Source organism: Rhinatrema bivittatum, chromosome 2 (assembly GCF_901001135.1).
Source record: "Rhinatrema bivittatum chromosome 2, aRhiBiv1.1, whole genome shotgun sequence".
Lineage (NCBI taxonomy): Eukaryota > Metazoa > Chordata > Amphibia > Gymnophiona > Rhinatrematidae > Rhinatrema > Rhinatrema bivittatum.
Genome location: NC_042616.1, coordinates 108,598,406 through 108,615,528, shown reverse-complemented (window position 1 = coordinate 108,615,528; position 17,123 = coordinate 108,598,406).

Below are 17,123 nucleotides of genomic sequence, written 5' to 3'. Positions count from 1 at the left end.
AGCTAGCTTGAACATAGTGTGTGAATGAGCAGTACTCTGGAATTCAATGCTGGAGAGTTACAGCTAATGAGAGAGCATAAGCTATTTAGTAGGGCAAGCTCCCATTGACCAAAATGACTCTCAGGCTGATACAATATGGATGCCCTAAACCGTCCATTTTCCAAACCCGCTGACAGCCATTGGTTAGTAAAATGGACACTCATAAAATTGAGCATCCGTTTTCCAAACCCGACCTGCCAGCACAATTTTTTTTTTACCTTTTTGGGTCCTCTGACTTAATATCATTAAGATATTAAGTCAGAAGGTGTACAGGAAAGCAGTTTCTGCTTTTCTGTACACTTTTTTCCAGCTGCTTAAAAATTAACACCTGCCCTTAGGCAGGCACTAATTTTTGAGCGTAAAATGTACAGATTGGCCACACATTTTTTTTTCAGTATCCTGGGTGAATAACTAATAGCCTCATCAACATGCATTTGTGTTGTAATCCTGCTCATGGAGCTCATCCCGTAAGCAGGCCCCCACCTACCTGGACAGATGCTGCCGATACTCCTTGAAGCCTGGTAGACCGCCTTGACGCCGCCGAGTCCGGCCGAAGAGGCAGGAGCCATGACACCGTTCTTTGCGGCAGGCCGAGCCACGGCGTTCCTGGCTCCCCCGTGATCCTTCATGGCACTAGAAGCCGCTGCCGCTCTCTGCCTTGCCGTCACCAGCCTTGCAGCAGGACGCCGCCGGAAGATCCTCTTCATGGCCTGGAGGCTGTCCCGAAACACCACTGCCAGGCCCCGCTTCCTCAAGGCCTGGAGGCTGCCGACATCATCTTCTGCAGCCTGGTGCTGCTGCCAGGCCTTCTCCTTTGCGGCCTGGAGCCCATTGCTGTCCAAAGTCCTGCCTCTTCCGGCCTTCCTCTAGGCGCCAGCGTGCACCTCTTCAATCCTTTTAAAGGACCAGCGGCAGGAAGAGCCTGCAGCCCCAACGATTTCCAGTCTCCGCCTACTTCCTGGGTCAGCCCTATAAAAGGGCCCTGCCTCAGTCCATCAGAGTCTTCATATCAGCTTGGATGCTTGTTCCTGAGTGCCTGTCTTTGGAGCATTCCAGATGCCTTGTTCCCAGCTCCCAGATTTCTTCCGCCTTGATGCCTACGTTTGAAGTCCATTAGTTCCTTTCCACCAGGATGTCCTGCTCCAGAGCGCCCTGCTCCAGGAGTTCCTTGTTTCAGAGCTCTCCATTCCAGATACCCGTGGAAGCCATGACTGTCTCCGACTCGTCACTCCATTCCAGTTTCGCCTGATTCCAAGTTTTCTTTGTGTCTTGGTCTCCACATCTCATCGCCTTCCTGGAGCTCCCTCAGTGTTCCCCTGGGTTCCGGATGTTCCATGTTCCTCATGTTGCTGGTCTCTTTCCATTCTTGTTGTCTTCGTGTTCCAGCCCTGGAGGCCTCAGATGTCCAGAAGTCCTGGCGTCCTAGATGCCTCCCCTGTTCCAGCCCTGGAGGCCACAAATATCCTAGATGCCTCCGTTGTTCCAGCCCCAGAGGCCACAGATGTCCAGAAGTCCTGACGTCTCAGATGCCTCCATTGTTCCAATCCCTGAAACCACCAATGTCTTATCATTCTGACGTATCTGACGCCTCCGTCAGAGGTTCCATGTTCCTGATGTCATCTCCAGAGATCCTGGTTATTCATATGTCTTGATGTTCAGATGCCCTGCTTTTCCGATGTATCCCGTTGTACCAATCCTGATGTTCTTCTTCGTAGCAGCCCGTGACTCCAGAGGACCCTTGTTTTTAGAGTTCCAAGTTCCAAGTTTTATCCCTGAACCTTGTATCCCATCCCGGCCTCGGAGGGTCTTGGGGCTGCTTCTCCCCTGACTAGTATCCTAGCCCTTTTCTAATCCTGATGTTCCATGTCTCACCCTGATATCCTCTGTCAAGTTCCGATCCTGAGGTTCCTCGAGCCCTAGAGTTTTGGGTTGCTCGCTCACCCCAGATCTCATCTCCAGCTGATCGTTCCCTGGGAGTAAATCTATCCTATCCGGTGTCCGTTTTCCTGGTGGCTGGAACCCTCTTCCAGCAGGATCTGTCTTCAAGCACTGCCCAGATTCTTCCTAGTTCCTGGGCCTTAGTCCTCGTCTGAGTTTCCAAGTTCCAAGTCCCTTGTCTGAGTCTCCAAGTTCCAAGTCCTCGTCTGAGTTCTTCCAAGAAGTTCCAAGTCCCTTGTCTGAGTCTCCAAGTTCTAAGTCCTCGTCTGAATCCTTCCAAGTTCCAAGTCCTTATCTGAGTTCTTCCAAGTTCCAAGTCCTCGTCTGAGTCCTTCCAAGTTCCAAGTCCTCGTCTGAGTTCTTCCAAGTCCCTAGTTCCTCGCCTGAGTCTCCACGCTCCAAGTTCCTCTGAGTCTCCACGTTCCAAGTCTTTTTATTTTTATTTATTTTATTTATAGTTTTTACAGACCGACATACATTAAGGACATCACTTCGGTTTACACAAAAGTAGCTTAGAAGGCTTTACAGTGAACTGAGAATAAAATAGAATAACTAAATCATATAATATCTAGATTGGAGGTATAACTTTAACAATAAGTTAAACTATAACTTAACAAAAGTAACCAAATATATCTCTGACAAAAGGTGAGGCAAAGGGGGGATTGCAAGAATATGTTTCTGGGAAATGAAGGGGTGAAAAGGAAGGGAATGAAGAGGGATTTAAATAATGGAGGATAAGTTATGAGGCATAGAGGGTGAGGGGGTGAGGGTGTATAAAAGAGTAGGGGAAGGATGGAGAGGGAAATGAAGGAGGAAGGGGTCAGTGGTAGAGTTCAGGTGTAAGCCTGCTTGAATGTTCCTCCTCCTACATTTCTGTCTCTGTCCCAGTTCTGTCTTGGCCTGTTCCAGTCCTCAACCTCCGTCTGGCCTCCCGCACTCATCATTCCCAAGCAGCGAGTCTGGAAGGGCTATCGAGTGGCCAGAGGGCTACCCTTGAGGCCAGCATCGCGTTGCTGTCCTCGCTGGTGCGTAGAGGTCCAGCGGAGGGGTGTTCCTGTCTTGTTCCCATCCCGTCGTTCCTTGCCTCTGTTCCGTCCAGCTCTGTTCCTGTTCCGCCCGACCCTACACACACACACACCTCTCCATGGGGTGCAGCTCGCGGTCTGCCTCGAGCCATCCCATGGTCTAAGGGCTCATGCTCTCCTATGAGCTAGCAACATGCCCTCGCCATTGGCACCAGAAGGCTGCACTCGCAATAATTTGCATGTGATGAGCGCTATTAATTTCTGGGAGGGTTGGACACATGTTTTTGACATGCTAAACCCCTTACTGTATAAGGGGTAGCGGACACACGTCAAAAACGAGCATCCAACCACCTGTTAAACAGTGGGCTTGGCTGAGCACACTTTATAGTATCAGCTTGTCTGTGTGAGAAATTGAGTGCAGCTTTGTGGGACAATAGCATGCCCAGCATGGGGGATGAACACAGTTAAGGGGCGTAACAACACAATCTTAGCTGCTGCCCTGATAGTTATAACAGTAGCAGCCACTGAACACAGACAGGAGGGCATGGCATGTGTCACAGAATCCAATGTGGAGGTGAAGTAACCAATGGGATGCTGCTGAAGTCCATGTGACTGGGTGAGAACTGACAGGGAAAAAAAACATTTCGTTCAGTTACATATAGGTTAAACATTTTCGATAATCTGGTAGACTCAAGGCGGGTGCCTGAGCCAGGGCAGTTTTCAATGTGTCAAAAGCTTTCTGAAGCTCCTCATTCCACTCAAGGGCATCAGAAGGCACTGGAAACCCCTGGAGTAGGGCTTTCAAGGGTAGTGTCATATGGGGCATACTCACTGATCCATTGGCGGCAATACTCAGTAAATACAAGAATGTTCTGAGCTACCTGGAGCAGCAGTACGAGTTCTGGGAGACAAGATATGTTCTAGGTATCATACTGTTTTTTGGGCAAGTTGCAGTTTTGAAGGATCCATCTTATGGCCTTTGTGAGCCAGGGTCATAAGTAGTGTAGCTAAATCTTGTTAAATGGCTGTGTCAATTCAGGGAGGTCATCTACATAAGAACATAAGAACATATGTGCATTGGAGGGTTGCATCAGCTAAGTCTTGGTGTAGAAGCTGGTTAAAAATGGAGGGGCTGAGGAGACAAGATGGCCATCTACTGAGAGTTTCAGCAAGACATCTCTCTCTCCAATTTCCTGACTGACAGATTCTTTCCTCAGTCCGATATGCCCCACAGGAAATGGAAAGCCAAGTTGAGGGAGAGTATTGCCAGCTCTCCCTCGCTTGAGAACAACCAACTGCAGATTGAGATTTTCTATGCTGAAACGCCAGGGTCAGAAATGGGTGTGCATGCCACTGTGGAGGTAGGCAGGGAGAGAACACCGTCTCCGCTGGCAGAGGCCATCTCCTTAACCCCGGAGCACTGAATACACCAATTCCTTCCTCCCAAGGCCTCCTATCAACACCGGATGGCTCATCGACCCCCCCCCCCCCCCAAATGTAACTCAGGGGGATTTGAATTTTAAACAAGAGGCCCAAGATGAAAATGGAGTTTCTATCGATGTTACCGAAGGGGCATGGCTTAGGGCTGTTTGTGTTGCAAGTTCCTCTGTTGGATATTTTGAATCTGAGTTTGGCTGTCTTGACCCCGAAGCCGCTCTCCTTAGATGCTGTAAGTGGAGAGTCTATTGGCAGTGGAAGTGATTTGGTGAAATTTATCCCCTTTAAACCTCGCCTCTCCAAACTATCTGAAATTACCCTGGAATCAGTAAGGGACGCTCTGGTCACTCTGGAGGTTTCCATTACATCATTAACAAAAGTTATTTTGGATACAAACAATCAAACACAAACAAATACACTTCTATAACCAAGATTGCAACTAAGTTGGACACATTTGAATCGCGGATATCTACAGTTGAGAAAGTCCATCATATTTTGGTCCAATCAGAGCAAGTTCATGCCAAGAAGCTGAAGAACTTAGAAAATTCCCTTAGAAGCTTGAACTTAAGAGTTTTGAATTTTCCTATCACCTGTTGAACTTTTTAAGAACTACATCTCTCAAGTTTTGAAAGTGCCTAAAGAAGCTATGCCAGTAATAACGAAGGCATTTTACCTATTATCTCCTACTGAAGAGCGCAGAAGGTGTTCAAGCTCAAGATCATACACTAGATCTTTCAACCATATTAGAAACATCACAATCTCTTGAAATAAAGCAAAGAGGATCTCTTTTGGTGAATTTTGCCTTTTACTTGGACAGAAATAATGTCTTAAAATTTATTTGTAACCGTTTATCTTTGTTTTACGATCAAAAGATATAAAAAGTTTCTTGCTATGCGTTCTGAGGCGGTTTCTAAGGGGGCCCATTTTCTACTCTGTTACCCTTGTAAATGTTTTTTGAAATACCAAAATGTGAATTACATTTTTTGAGCCATCTCAGCTCCATGAGTTTTTAGACTCACACACTTAAGTGATTTATTTGGTCGTCGAAAATAATTAACAACTGGCTATATCTCTCAAGTTTTCTTTCTTTTTTCTTTAAATTCTCCTTGGTATTTTTGCTTCATTTTCCCTTGTCCTCCCCTATTTCTTTCTAAAAGTGAGCAGGTGTAATATTTTGGAGCTTAAGAACCAGATTTTCAGAATATAATTTCTTTGCAGTACCTCCTATTTCTGTAACAAGAATTCTTCTTGCTGTTTGTAAATGCATGAAAAAAAATGGAGGGGCTTTCAGTGTACCCCTGAGGTAGATAAGTCCACAGATATTATAACCTCCTATATATGAATGTAATCAAAAAGTAAGATTGGGGGAGTAATGATACCATAAAAAATGCACCAGTGAGATCCATGACTGAGTAAATCACCATCGTAGGTGGTATTATGGACAAAACGTTGGCTGGATTAGTTACAAAGGAAAAGCAAGAAATCATAAGAATCACATACTCATAAATACTTTGCAGATCCGGAGTGAAGGGCCACTTGCCATTGGGCTTAAGCATGGGCCAAATGAGGACATTACAATTATTGCGGGTTTGAATTAGGATCCCTTGTGCAAGCATGACTAATGTGTTCAATTCCTTCCTCTGCCTCTGGGCAGAGGGGATATTGCCACATGAGTGGGAGCTACTTGATTGGGTCTCTGATGAATACAGGTATGGCTGACCTTATTAATCCTGCTTCTCTGTTCTCTGTTGCCCACAAACAAGGGGGAATATGCAGAGATTGCATCAGGGTATCTCTTTCTCTTCAATTTAGTTCTAGTTGCACTGGGGCAAGTTCAATGCAGCTTTGGTCCCAGGAAGGGGAGAGTTGCTTGTCCACTGAAATAGTCAGGAATATAGTTCTCTTGCCATAATCATTCTGACATTAAAGAGTTTGGAGAGCATCCAGGCCCAGAAGTGAAATGTGAAAGGAAGGGAGTCACTAGGAAAGGAATAACTATCTGAGAGGGACCACTTATAACTGTCAATGGAGGTGTAAGAGAGCAAACCACACTTTTATTCCCCACTCCTTTTACTGGTTGTGTCTGACCTGACAGTGGTGCCTCTATCTTGTGGTGGTCGCTTATTGTATGGAGAGATTGTTGCAATCCAGTATCAACCATCATGCTGAGAGGAAAACCCATAGTTCACCCATTAGAAGTAAAAGAACCAAATACAGCACCAAAAAGAAATATCAAGATATGCTTTCATCCCTAGTTAACTATAAATATTATTTATTTATTTATTTAGTTGATTTATATTCCACTTATAGTGACTAAAGACATGGTAAATGGATTACAATATTCTAATAAAACGTAAAATAGTTACAATAAAAAATATACACATACATATATATAATGTATTTATTTATTTATTTAGAATTTTTATATACCGACATTCATTTGCATATCACATCGGTTTACAATGAACGGGGTAAATAACATTAGAAAGGAAAATAAGAAGTTACATTCAACAGGGAGGAAGGAACAAGGGGGGAAATAGTATAGAAAATAAAGTATAGAAAATAAAAATCATGTAAGCATGGAGACTGTGTAAGTGGAGCAGCCCAGGAGTAAAAGGCTGCCTCCCTTGGCTGCCTGCAGGAGGCTGCTGTCTTGAAACTTGTGGGGCAGTTGTGGCTGAGAGTTTGACTTTGGCCAGGGAGCAGTACTCCAGTATCCTGGCCACTACTGAACATTCCAGTCAGCCTGTCTCTTTTTGCAATTGGATTTCCATCGACCTTGCTTCCCACAATAATGGCAGTTGCCATTTCGGCCATTATTGGCTCCCCTACCTGTGCTCCAGCCCCTTCGCTTTCCTGTACCATTACCTGGGGGAGGAGGAGGTAGGATCAATGGACCTACCACTTTCTCTTCTATATATGTAGTGCTGACAGCCCTCTCAGCTTGAACAGCAATTCTCACAAAATCCTCCCAAGTCACAGGAGTATAGGTAATCATAGCTTGATCCACCCTTGCTTTCATGCATGGGCTAAACCTACATACACATTGAATAATCAGGGGGTCAATGAGGAACATTCCATATTTCAAGAAATCATGCACAAAAGTCATTAACAGACTCATTTTTCCCTTGAATAGTTGCCCTGATTACATTCCAGTTTGGTTTGGAGGGGTACCAGGTCACCAAATCCAGTAGAGCCTGCAGAATAATAGATATTTCAAACTCATACAGATTAACACCATCAGATTATCAGGGTCTCCTAGCAAGTAAATTGTGCACATGCCTCATTTTCTCTGCAGAATTGATCTCAATAGCCCTGTTCTCAAATTCTTCAGGTAGATGTGATCTCAGAATGCATACTACATCATCAAATGTAAGATCTCCCACCCATACCTCTTTGACTTGAAGAGTGTATCCACAGGCTGCTTACTATTTGGATGCCCAGTTTCGGCAGTCTCTCATGAGTAGAGTAGATTTCTGTAGCTGCTATAGCACTCATTTTCTTCATTTATAACAGTTTCCCCTGGGCATTGAGAGCAGGGCTGAGTTTTTAACCTTAAAGGTGCTAATGAAACATTACTCTTATGTAAAAATATAACCTGTGAAAATAGGTTGTGTTGTGATTAGACTAAAAGGATTATATGATAGAAGTTTTAACTACCTCTTTAAATCGTCCTCTCGAACTGTATGTGCAGGTTAAGAGGCTGGTGAAGCATAAGAGAATTTTACAATCTACTGGTGGAATTAAAGCTGGAGATTTAGTGCAATATTTTGTAGATAAAATCATCCATTTATATCAAAATGCTAATTTAAATGAAGATGAAAATGACATTGATGATGGGAAGTAATGGAGATGAAAGACAGACATGCTCTACTTTTTTAGCCAGTTTCTATCAATGAGATGATGACAGTTAATTACATCGATGTGGGCAAAAGGATGTGCTTTGAATCCATGTCCATATTGGCTACTCCGGGTGATTACGGACTTGTTGGGAAAGGTCATGGTAGATATCACTTACTCGTCTTTGAATTGTGGAATATTGCCTGATGAACTGAAACTTGCTAGATTGAGGCCAGTCTTCAAAAATGAAAATTTGCCATTTGATGATGTGCGGAATTATAAGCCAATATCTAATTTGCCCAGTTTGACAAAGTTGGTTGAAAAATGTGCTGAATCAGTTGACAACCTTTTTAGATGATAAGGTTGTATTAGATCCAGAGCAGTGCGGATTTCGGGCTCATCATAGGACCGAAACATTATTGACATCTGTAACAGATTCATTGCTGATGGAGTTGGTTATAGGTGATTCAGTAATTGTAGTGTGTTTAGATCTGGCTTCATATTTTGACACATTCTCACATAAAATTTTAATTAAGAGACTATACTCTTTTGGAGTGCATAGGCAAATGTTAGAGTGGTTTAAATCTTTCCTTGTAGGATGCACATTCCATGTTCAATGGAATGATGCCACCTCAGAGCCTAGAGCTCTAAGGGTAGGGGTCCCTCAGATATTGGCCCTTTTGTCACTGTTATTTAATGTGTTTTTGGTCCTTCTAGCCCAGCTCTTGAGGTCTTTGGGAGTGAAATTCAAGTTTTATGCTGATGACATTCAGCTTTTTTTCCAAGTGAACCATTTAGAAGTGGAAATAACAGGTTGTCTGAAGAGAGTTGAAGATTGGATGACAACTCTGAGATACTGAGATACTCTGGGTAAATCGTACAATCCCAGTGGAGGAAGCCCCTATGATTTTGATTGATGGAAAGATGGTTCCTTGGCAGAGCTGAGGAACTTAGGGATCATTTTAGATGCCAAATTATCCTTTAAACCACAGATAAGAAAAGTTGTGAAAGCTGCTAATTTTAAATTAAGAGTAGTACAGCATTTGTGATATGTACTGAGGAAAGATGATTTTTGAACAGTGATGCAAAGTCGATACTGGATTATTGTAACATCATTTACAATGGATTGCCGGAAAAAGTAGCCAGAGTATTACAAATAATACAAAATTTGGCCGCGAGGCTAATAGAGAGGGCCCAATGAAAAGTCATATAACACCAATATTGTCAAAATTACATTGGTTACCCATTGTCCAGAGAACAACATTTAAATGCATCATGATAGTGTTTAAAGCCCAACTACAAACAGGACCGAGTTATTTAAGGAAACTGTTAGTTCCACATAAGCCAGAGAGAGTGTTGCGATCAAGTGAACAAGATCTACTGACTGTTCCCTCAATTAGAGAGTGTTGTTTGTTTAATGCTTACCAGGAAGAGGGAATTTTCTGAACTAGGGCCTACCCTGTGGAACAACCTTCCAGGAGTTTTAAGAAAAGAAACTGGCACAAAGAAGTTGCGAAAAACTTTATTATTGATTAGTTACCATGTTAAAGTTGACCTTTTATTTGAGCATTGAACATAATGTGCAGATAGTTTTTATTGTTTTATATCAATGTGTTATTTAATGTATTAATTTTATGAAGATGTTTTAACTGTTTTTATGAGATTGTTTATGTTGTGTTGTATTCATCGGACAGCTTTACTGAGAGAAGCAAAATATAACTTTTATAAATAAATAAATAAATGTAGTGTAACTGGAGGGGTAGATTTTCAAAGGGGTACGCGCATAAGATACGCGCGTACCCCCGGAAAACCTACCCCAAACCCCCCCTGCGCGCACCGAGCCTATTTTGCATAGGCTCAGCAGCGCGCGCAAGCCCCGGGATGCGCGTAAGTCCCGGGGCTTGCATGAAGGGGCGTGTTGGGGGGCATGTCGGGGGCGTGCCGGGAGTGACGCGGCATTTCGGGGGCGGCGCCGCGGGCGTGGTTTCGGCCCGGGGGCGTTCCGGGGGCATGGCCGCGGCCACCAGACCAGCCCCCGGACTGGAACATGGAGCGCGGCAGCCGGCCCGGCGCGCGCAAAGTTACTCCTGCTTCCAGCAGGCGTAACTTTGCCGACAAAGGTAGGGGGGGGTTTAGATAGGGCGGGGGGGTGGGTTAGGTAGGGGAAGGGAAGGGAAGGTGCGGAGGGGTGGAAGGAAAGTTCCCTCCGAGGCCGCTCCAATTTTGGAGCGGCCTTGGAGGGAACGGAGGCAGGCTGCGCGGCTCGGCGCGTGCAGGCTGCCAATTTTGGGCAGCCTTGCGCGCTCCGACCCCAGATTTTAATGGATACGCGTGGCAACGCGTGTATCTATTAAAATCCCGTGTACTCTTGTTCGCGCCTGGTGCTCAAACAAAAGTACGCGTGTGCGCAGATTTATAAAATCTGCCCCAAAGTGTCTAAGGAGTGATAAGCCTCTGAAGATTGTTCTGAAGTAGAGAGACAGGGAGCAAGGAAGAGCTCTTGCTCAGGCAGTGCTGTGGGTGTAGGAGAAGGAGGAGAGAGTGGTAAAGTTTCAGCAGGGACGGGATCCTTCTTCACAGATTCTTACTTTAATGATCGCAGCTGGGTCTCGTGCTTGTGTTTTACACTTTCATCTAAAAACATCTGCAGCATCCACTTGGCTACAGAATACTTTCCCTTCTGGCCATAAAGAGACAAATTTCACATAACCTTAGTGATCTTATTAGCATCAAAAGAGCCCCTGGTTAGCCAAGCTCTGGGTCCCAGCTTTTTATTAATCTACTACCCAATTTTCTGCATGTCAAAATTGCCCTCACTTTTCACATGAAACACTATTAGGAGTTCTAGCATTCCCTGTGCCATTTCTTTCCTACTTTCCTTTTTAAACATTGTTTCTACCCCTATATACAGCTGCTCAGCACATTCTGCTAGTCATACAAATCAGCATTCCCACTACACTTATAACAGCAATGCTTAAAAAATCAAAATTCCAATCTCACACCCAGATATGCACGTGACACTCACTATCCCCACAAAGACAAATATAATTAATTGCAAATCCAGTCAAACCATAAGTTCATAAATACTAGCAACTAACTACACATCACACAGCTCCACTTTACCTTTTCCTTCTTATTTTATTTTTTTATATATATTTTTCACAAGTGTGTAACCCACATGTGTTACACATACACTCAGAGCTGCCACCGGTTCTTACAACACACCCCCTCCGTCCCCCTTCTAATATGGAAAAGAGATGGGGAGTAGAGACAGACAGATAACAGAGGAATTCCAAGCCAACATTAATCCTTTAAGATTAGGGAAGCATTAAAATTGATCACGGAGTGCCAGGAAAAATGCAGTGGTTCCTTACTGCAGCAGGCAAAGTCCAGAAAGGGAACCTCACTCACCATGCAATAACCTTAGCAGAATTAATCATGGTCACCCCCAGCTGTAGGCAAGGAAGAGCTAAGAATTTCTTAGGCAAACATATAATCAGACCCCCCTACAATAAGAGCCCATTCACTCACATGCCAATAAGCAGCATCAAGCATACATTACCCAGAAAAAGGAAACTAAGATATCCAACCACTCTGACAATTGCTGTAGCAACCAGACAGAAGATTCAATCAAACAGAAACATATACACAGGACATCCTTCTCTCTATGAGATCTCCCACCTCCCTGAGACTGTAAATCCAGAGGCTCATCACAATATGCCAAGGTTCACTCAATTAAATGCTAGTCCTGACCACATATCAGGATAACCATACGGTAAACAAAAACCAGGGATATATTATCACTAGTCCTCTCAAATTTAATGTCAATCTACACAATGAGAGAATCTACTATAAAGTACAATAATATCATGCAAAATATATTTTAATAGTGTAAAAACATGACTCTCACTAGACAAAGTTAAAACTAACTAATCACCATTTACTCACTCCATTCACACTGTTAAAAATCAAACATCAAAAGACAATGTGACACAATATATGTTACAATGTATCATAGTGTGTTTGTCCTCACCCTACTCTCCTCCAATACACAATAAAGTTACCCCAAAATGCCAAATAACTTTTATATAAATTTCTCAAAAAACATTCTTTATAAGTCCACCCATTTCATCTTGTTGTATATATGGGATAAAATCCGTCCCGTTCCTTCACAGGGACTGAATTGGTGTTTACATTCAAAAACACACTATGTATTGAATCCGTCCTGTTGAACAGCGAAGATTAATTCAGTCCTGGTGAAGCAATGGGACGGATTCAATACATAGTGTGTTTTTGAATGTAAACACCGATTCAGTCTTTTGATGTTTGATTTTTAAGTGTGAATGGAGTGAGTGAATGGCGATTAGTTAGTTTTAACTTTGTCTAGTGAGAGTCATGTTTTTACACTAATAAAAATATATTTTGCATGATATTATTGTACTTTATAGTAGATTCTCTCATTGTGTAGATTCACATATCAGGATAGCCAGCCTAGTATTCCTAAGTGTAGATTGTACTGTTGATTGCTACCATGATAGAATCTCACGATCTAAATACCTACAAACAGTAAACCCAATGAAACACAATAAAGATTTCCTCCCAGTTGCCGTTAGCAAGACAAATGCCCAAATTAGATGGGTTACCTTACATGGGGAGAGGAGGAGAAAGACAGTCGGCTGCCCAAGGGAGAATGAGATCAAGGAAATACTCTCTTTTCCACTCATCAAGCAGGGCTGCCAAGCTGGCAACACCACTCACTCCCAAAGCCATAACCCATCTAGGGTACCAAGCTGTTGTGGGCTGAAATAAATGCTTAGAACCAGCAGTTTGAGGAGAAAAAATCATTTTATTCAGAACAGCAAATAAGAAAAGAATAAGATATATCTTATGAAAAGAGAATAACAGATTACCATGCATTGGAATAGGAACAGCTATCTCAAAAATCACTCACTGATACCAGGGTCTAAATAGGTCACCATCTCTAACCTGTATACCAATGCCTAATTTACTTAGACAGCAAAACATTTATTTAACTGGTTACTGTATGGAAACAATTTCTCTAAGTGGCTATATGTAAATTTCTTATCTTTAAATATGCAAATGCTATCAACGTATAAAATGAACCTACATCTAGGCTGGACTGTTTCCATTGGTCTGTGGCACACTTTCATATATCACAGTAACTTTCCATTGTGTACTAGCCATTTTCATGCCACATTTGCCTTGCAGATACTATGTACAATACTAACATAAAATGCAATTTAATACTTATGAATAATAAAAGGTTTAAGAATAATCACTTGTATTGTGGCTTGCCTTTTTAACGTCATCTCTCTGCCCCTTCACCGCTCTAAAATATACTTTTCACAGGTGTATTGATCATAAAGATGGCTGGGATGAATTTTCAAAGACTTACATGGGGTTTGTGCACATAAAATCAGCATATATTTATTTATCTATTTTGCCATTTTATATACCATCATACCAAGTAAAGATCACAACGGTTTACATCATGACATAAACACTATTGGTAGCCAATTACAATCACATCATTTGTTCATATATTATAAATTAGTGAAAGACGTACATTGACTAAGGAGGACAGGTGAGAGAAAATATATAGGGATGAGTGTGTAGGGAAGAGGTAGCATTTTTAACAATAGGTGCTATAGGGAAGTAAAGGAGGAGGTTGAATGTAGGTATCCATTTGTGTGGGCCAAGCAAATTTTCAGGAGGCCACAAGTATATACACATACTTCCACTGCTGCATAGAAAAGGATACACAGAGAAAGAGAGCATTTATCAGGAATGAAAGTAAAGTATGAGTCTTAAGGCATAACCAAATGTGAAAAAGTTATGGTACATGTGCTTTTGAGAAGCACAGTAGCTAGCTATATGAGAGACATGAATGTGTATGAGATAAACTGTGCAGATTTATTCAAAATTGGCTGTGTGTACAAGGCAATGAAGCTTTTATATCTAGAAAATGTTGTATGGCAGAAATTCCCACAAGAGGTTTTCAGGAGGCATTGGATGGAGGTCAGATTAGTATTAACATAGAAACATTCAATTTTTATCACCCAGTCTGCCCATTAAATTAGATCACTTAGCAGAAGTTCAGTCGCTTGGGAAGTAAGAATTATTATGAACAGAGTTCAGTAACTCCTCCTAAGCATTCAGAGCAGAAAATTTCCATTTATCAGTATTTATCAATCACTTTCCAGAAGATGTTAAATGCTCCCAAAATGAGGATAATTTTCAGTGATTAATCTGGATAACTGGGACAGAAAGTTGCTCTCCTTAAAGCAGCTAAAAATGTTGGAGAGCGGTGTGCATACTTTCACAGCTGGCTTAAAAAGAGGCATTCCCAGAGGTATGTTTAGGTCAGGGGAGGCAGCAGCATGTGCACATTGAAGCTTTCAACCATATGTGCACTGTTTGTCACCCGATATGCACATGCATGTAGTTCAAGCTAATTTTCAAAGGCAAACTCTGTGTGCATCTTGCAATTATGCTATTCCAAATTGCCTCCAATGAGTCATTAATCCAATGTCTAGGTAGAGTCCATTCTTGTTTTATTCTATTAAACACATTTCAGTTTCTATTTCCTTCTTTCCTGCATGTTTAATAAAATTGCCAATAAAGACCAATAAAGATAAGCCAGTGATTGAGTACCCTGGTTAGAAGTTCTATTTTACAGTTTGGGTCAAGGTTGCATGTCTGATAATATATGGAATATATGTAACAACATCTAATATTAGAGGTGTGATAAGAGCAAGAGATATAGGAATGAGTTTGAGAACAATTTTGAAATTAATAGAGGAAAAAGAGAAAACAATTCCAGGAGGAAACAAAAGACTAGAAGGGAAGAGAAGACAAAGGGCCTTATTTTCTAAATGTATCACACGCGGTAAGGGACTTTTGCAAGCGAAATGTCCCTTTTCGCGTGCGATACCAAAATATGGGCGGAGTCGGCCCCTGAAGAGGAGGAGTCGGGGCGTCACTGGGGCCAACTCCGCGGACGATGAAAAGGTAAGACCCTTTTCACGTCCACATTCGCTCCCAATAGCTACACCTCCTATGGTGGCGCTATTGGGTGCGAAACCAACAGCGATCGCACCGCGACGGTGCGATCGCTGCTGGCTAGCACAGGCCCACCCCCCCCCCATTTCGGCCCCCCGCCCCTCATTTCCTAAAGTATCACAGGCCTGCGATACTTTACAAAAAGAGGCCCAAAGTAAGATTAAATAGATGAAAAATAAATGAGTAAAAAGAGCAAAACTAAAGGTATCATGAGAGGCAGAGTGCAGTTATCAAACTAGCAAGATAAACAAAAGGTAAAGTATATAGAGAATCCTATATAGAAATAGTAAGTCGGTATTGTGCAGCTCGTTTAAGCCAACGTTCAAAAGACCTCCACACAAATTCAAATGTCAAAACTGTATCTCTGCACAATGCTATCAAATACTCCGTATGGTTATACATTCCAAATGCTACTCTGCAAGGAAGAGGCAGACGGTACAATCATGCTCTTCCAATTGAATGCAGTTTCACATTTGGCTGCTATAATAATAATTGTTAATAATCAATTTATTAACTTTATTCACAACATCTGATACTTTTATTTATTGTTATTTATTTAAAGTTTTTCTAGACCGACATTCGTTGGGAACATCATATCGGTTTACAGGTAACAAGAAATGTAGCGCAATGGCAGAGAAAAATGTTTGGATCTCAAGGTAGGGCAACTTTAGCTCTATCAAGAATAAGAGTCTCAGCCCTTTTCCAAAAATGTATAATTACTTAACACTGCCACCAAATATGATACAATGAACCAAATGTGAGACATAGAGACATTGTAGACAATACCTATCTGAAACATGAGGTTACATCTTCTTCAATATCTGAGGGACTAGGTACCACCTAAAATAACTTTATAACTATTTTCAAGTATACTAGCAGAAATAATTGAGACTTATGCAATTTAATTGCATCCAGGTTTTCCTTAGAAAAATTACAGTTTAATTCCTTTTCCCATAGAAGCTCATGTTTCAAGTTCCTGTCCATAAACTATTAAGAAGCTTCTATATCTTAGAGATGAGCCCCCTGGATAATTGCTTCTTATCAAACTTTCAAATTCACTTTTTCCTTTTGATGAAGTCAACCCAATGTCCTTTTCATTAAAGAAAATGACATATCTGCAAATAATCCAACCAATCCATAACCGGTAGCTAGTATTTTTCACACAATTTCTCAAAGGAATAAATCTTACCCCTTTCCAACATCTTCCTTAATCTTGATAAGCCCAGCAGCTCCCATCTCTGTGTAATCTCATCCCTGTGTGCTGGTCTAACACGGGTGAGGCCATAAAGTTATTTATACTCTTCAGGGCAGGAACGCTGACTAGCTCTTGTATCTCCTTTACTTCCCAAAGTGTGGATTCGCTAGACTGGGGGGAAAAAAGGAGTCCTTTCAGGTCTCAATGTGACGGGGTGGTTTCTTTACACATTCTCTTGTGTTTCCCTTGGGGAGGATGCTGGTCTCTGATGTGGGTGCAATGAGTGCAGAAATACATATTCTGGAGCCACTTGGTTAGTATCCAACATAAAAAGCACTGATGGGGAATGTCACAAAACTCGAGTTGCAGCACCACAGAAGTCTCTCTTCAGTTCTTTTACAGTCTCTTCCCTCTATCTGTGTAGCACTCACATATCAGGACAGGAAAAACATTCACTCTCTTGGATTAAGATGAAGGGGAGCTCCCATGGTCTCTTTAGTACTCTCTCTGGATCTTTGATGGAATGGACCCTCTTTGAAACAAGCAGTTCTCTTGCTCTAGCAGGA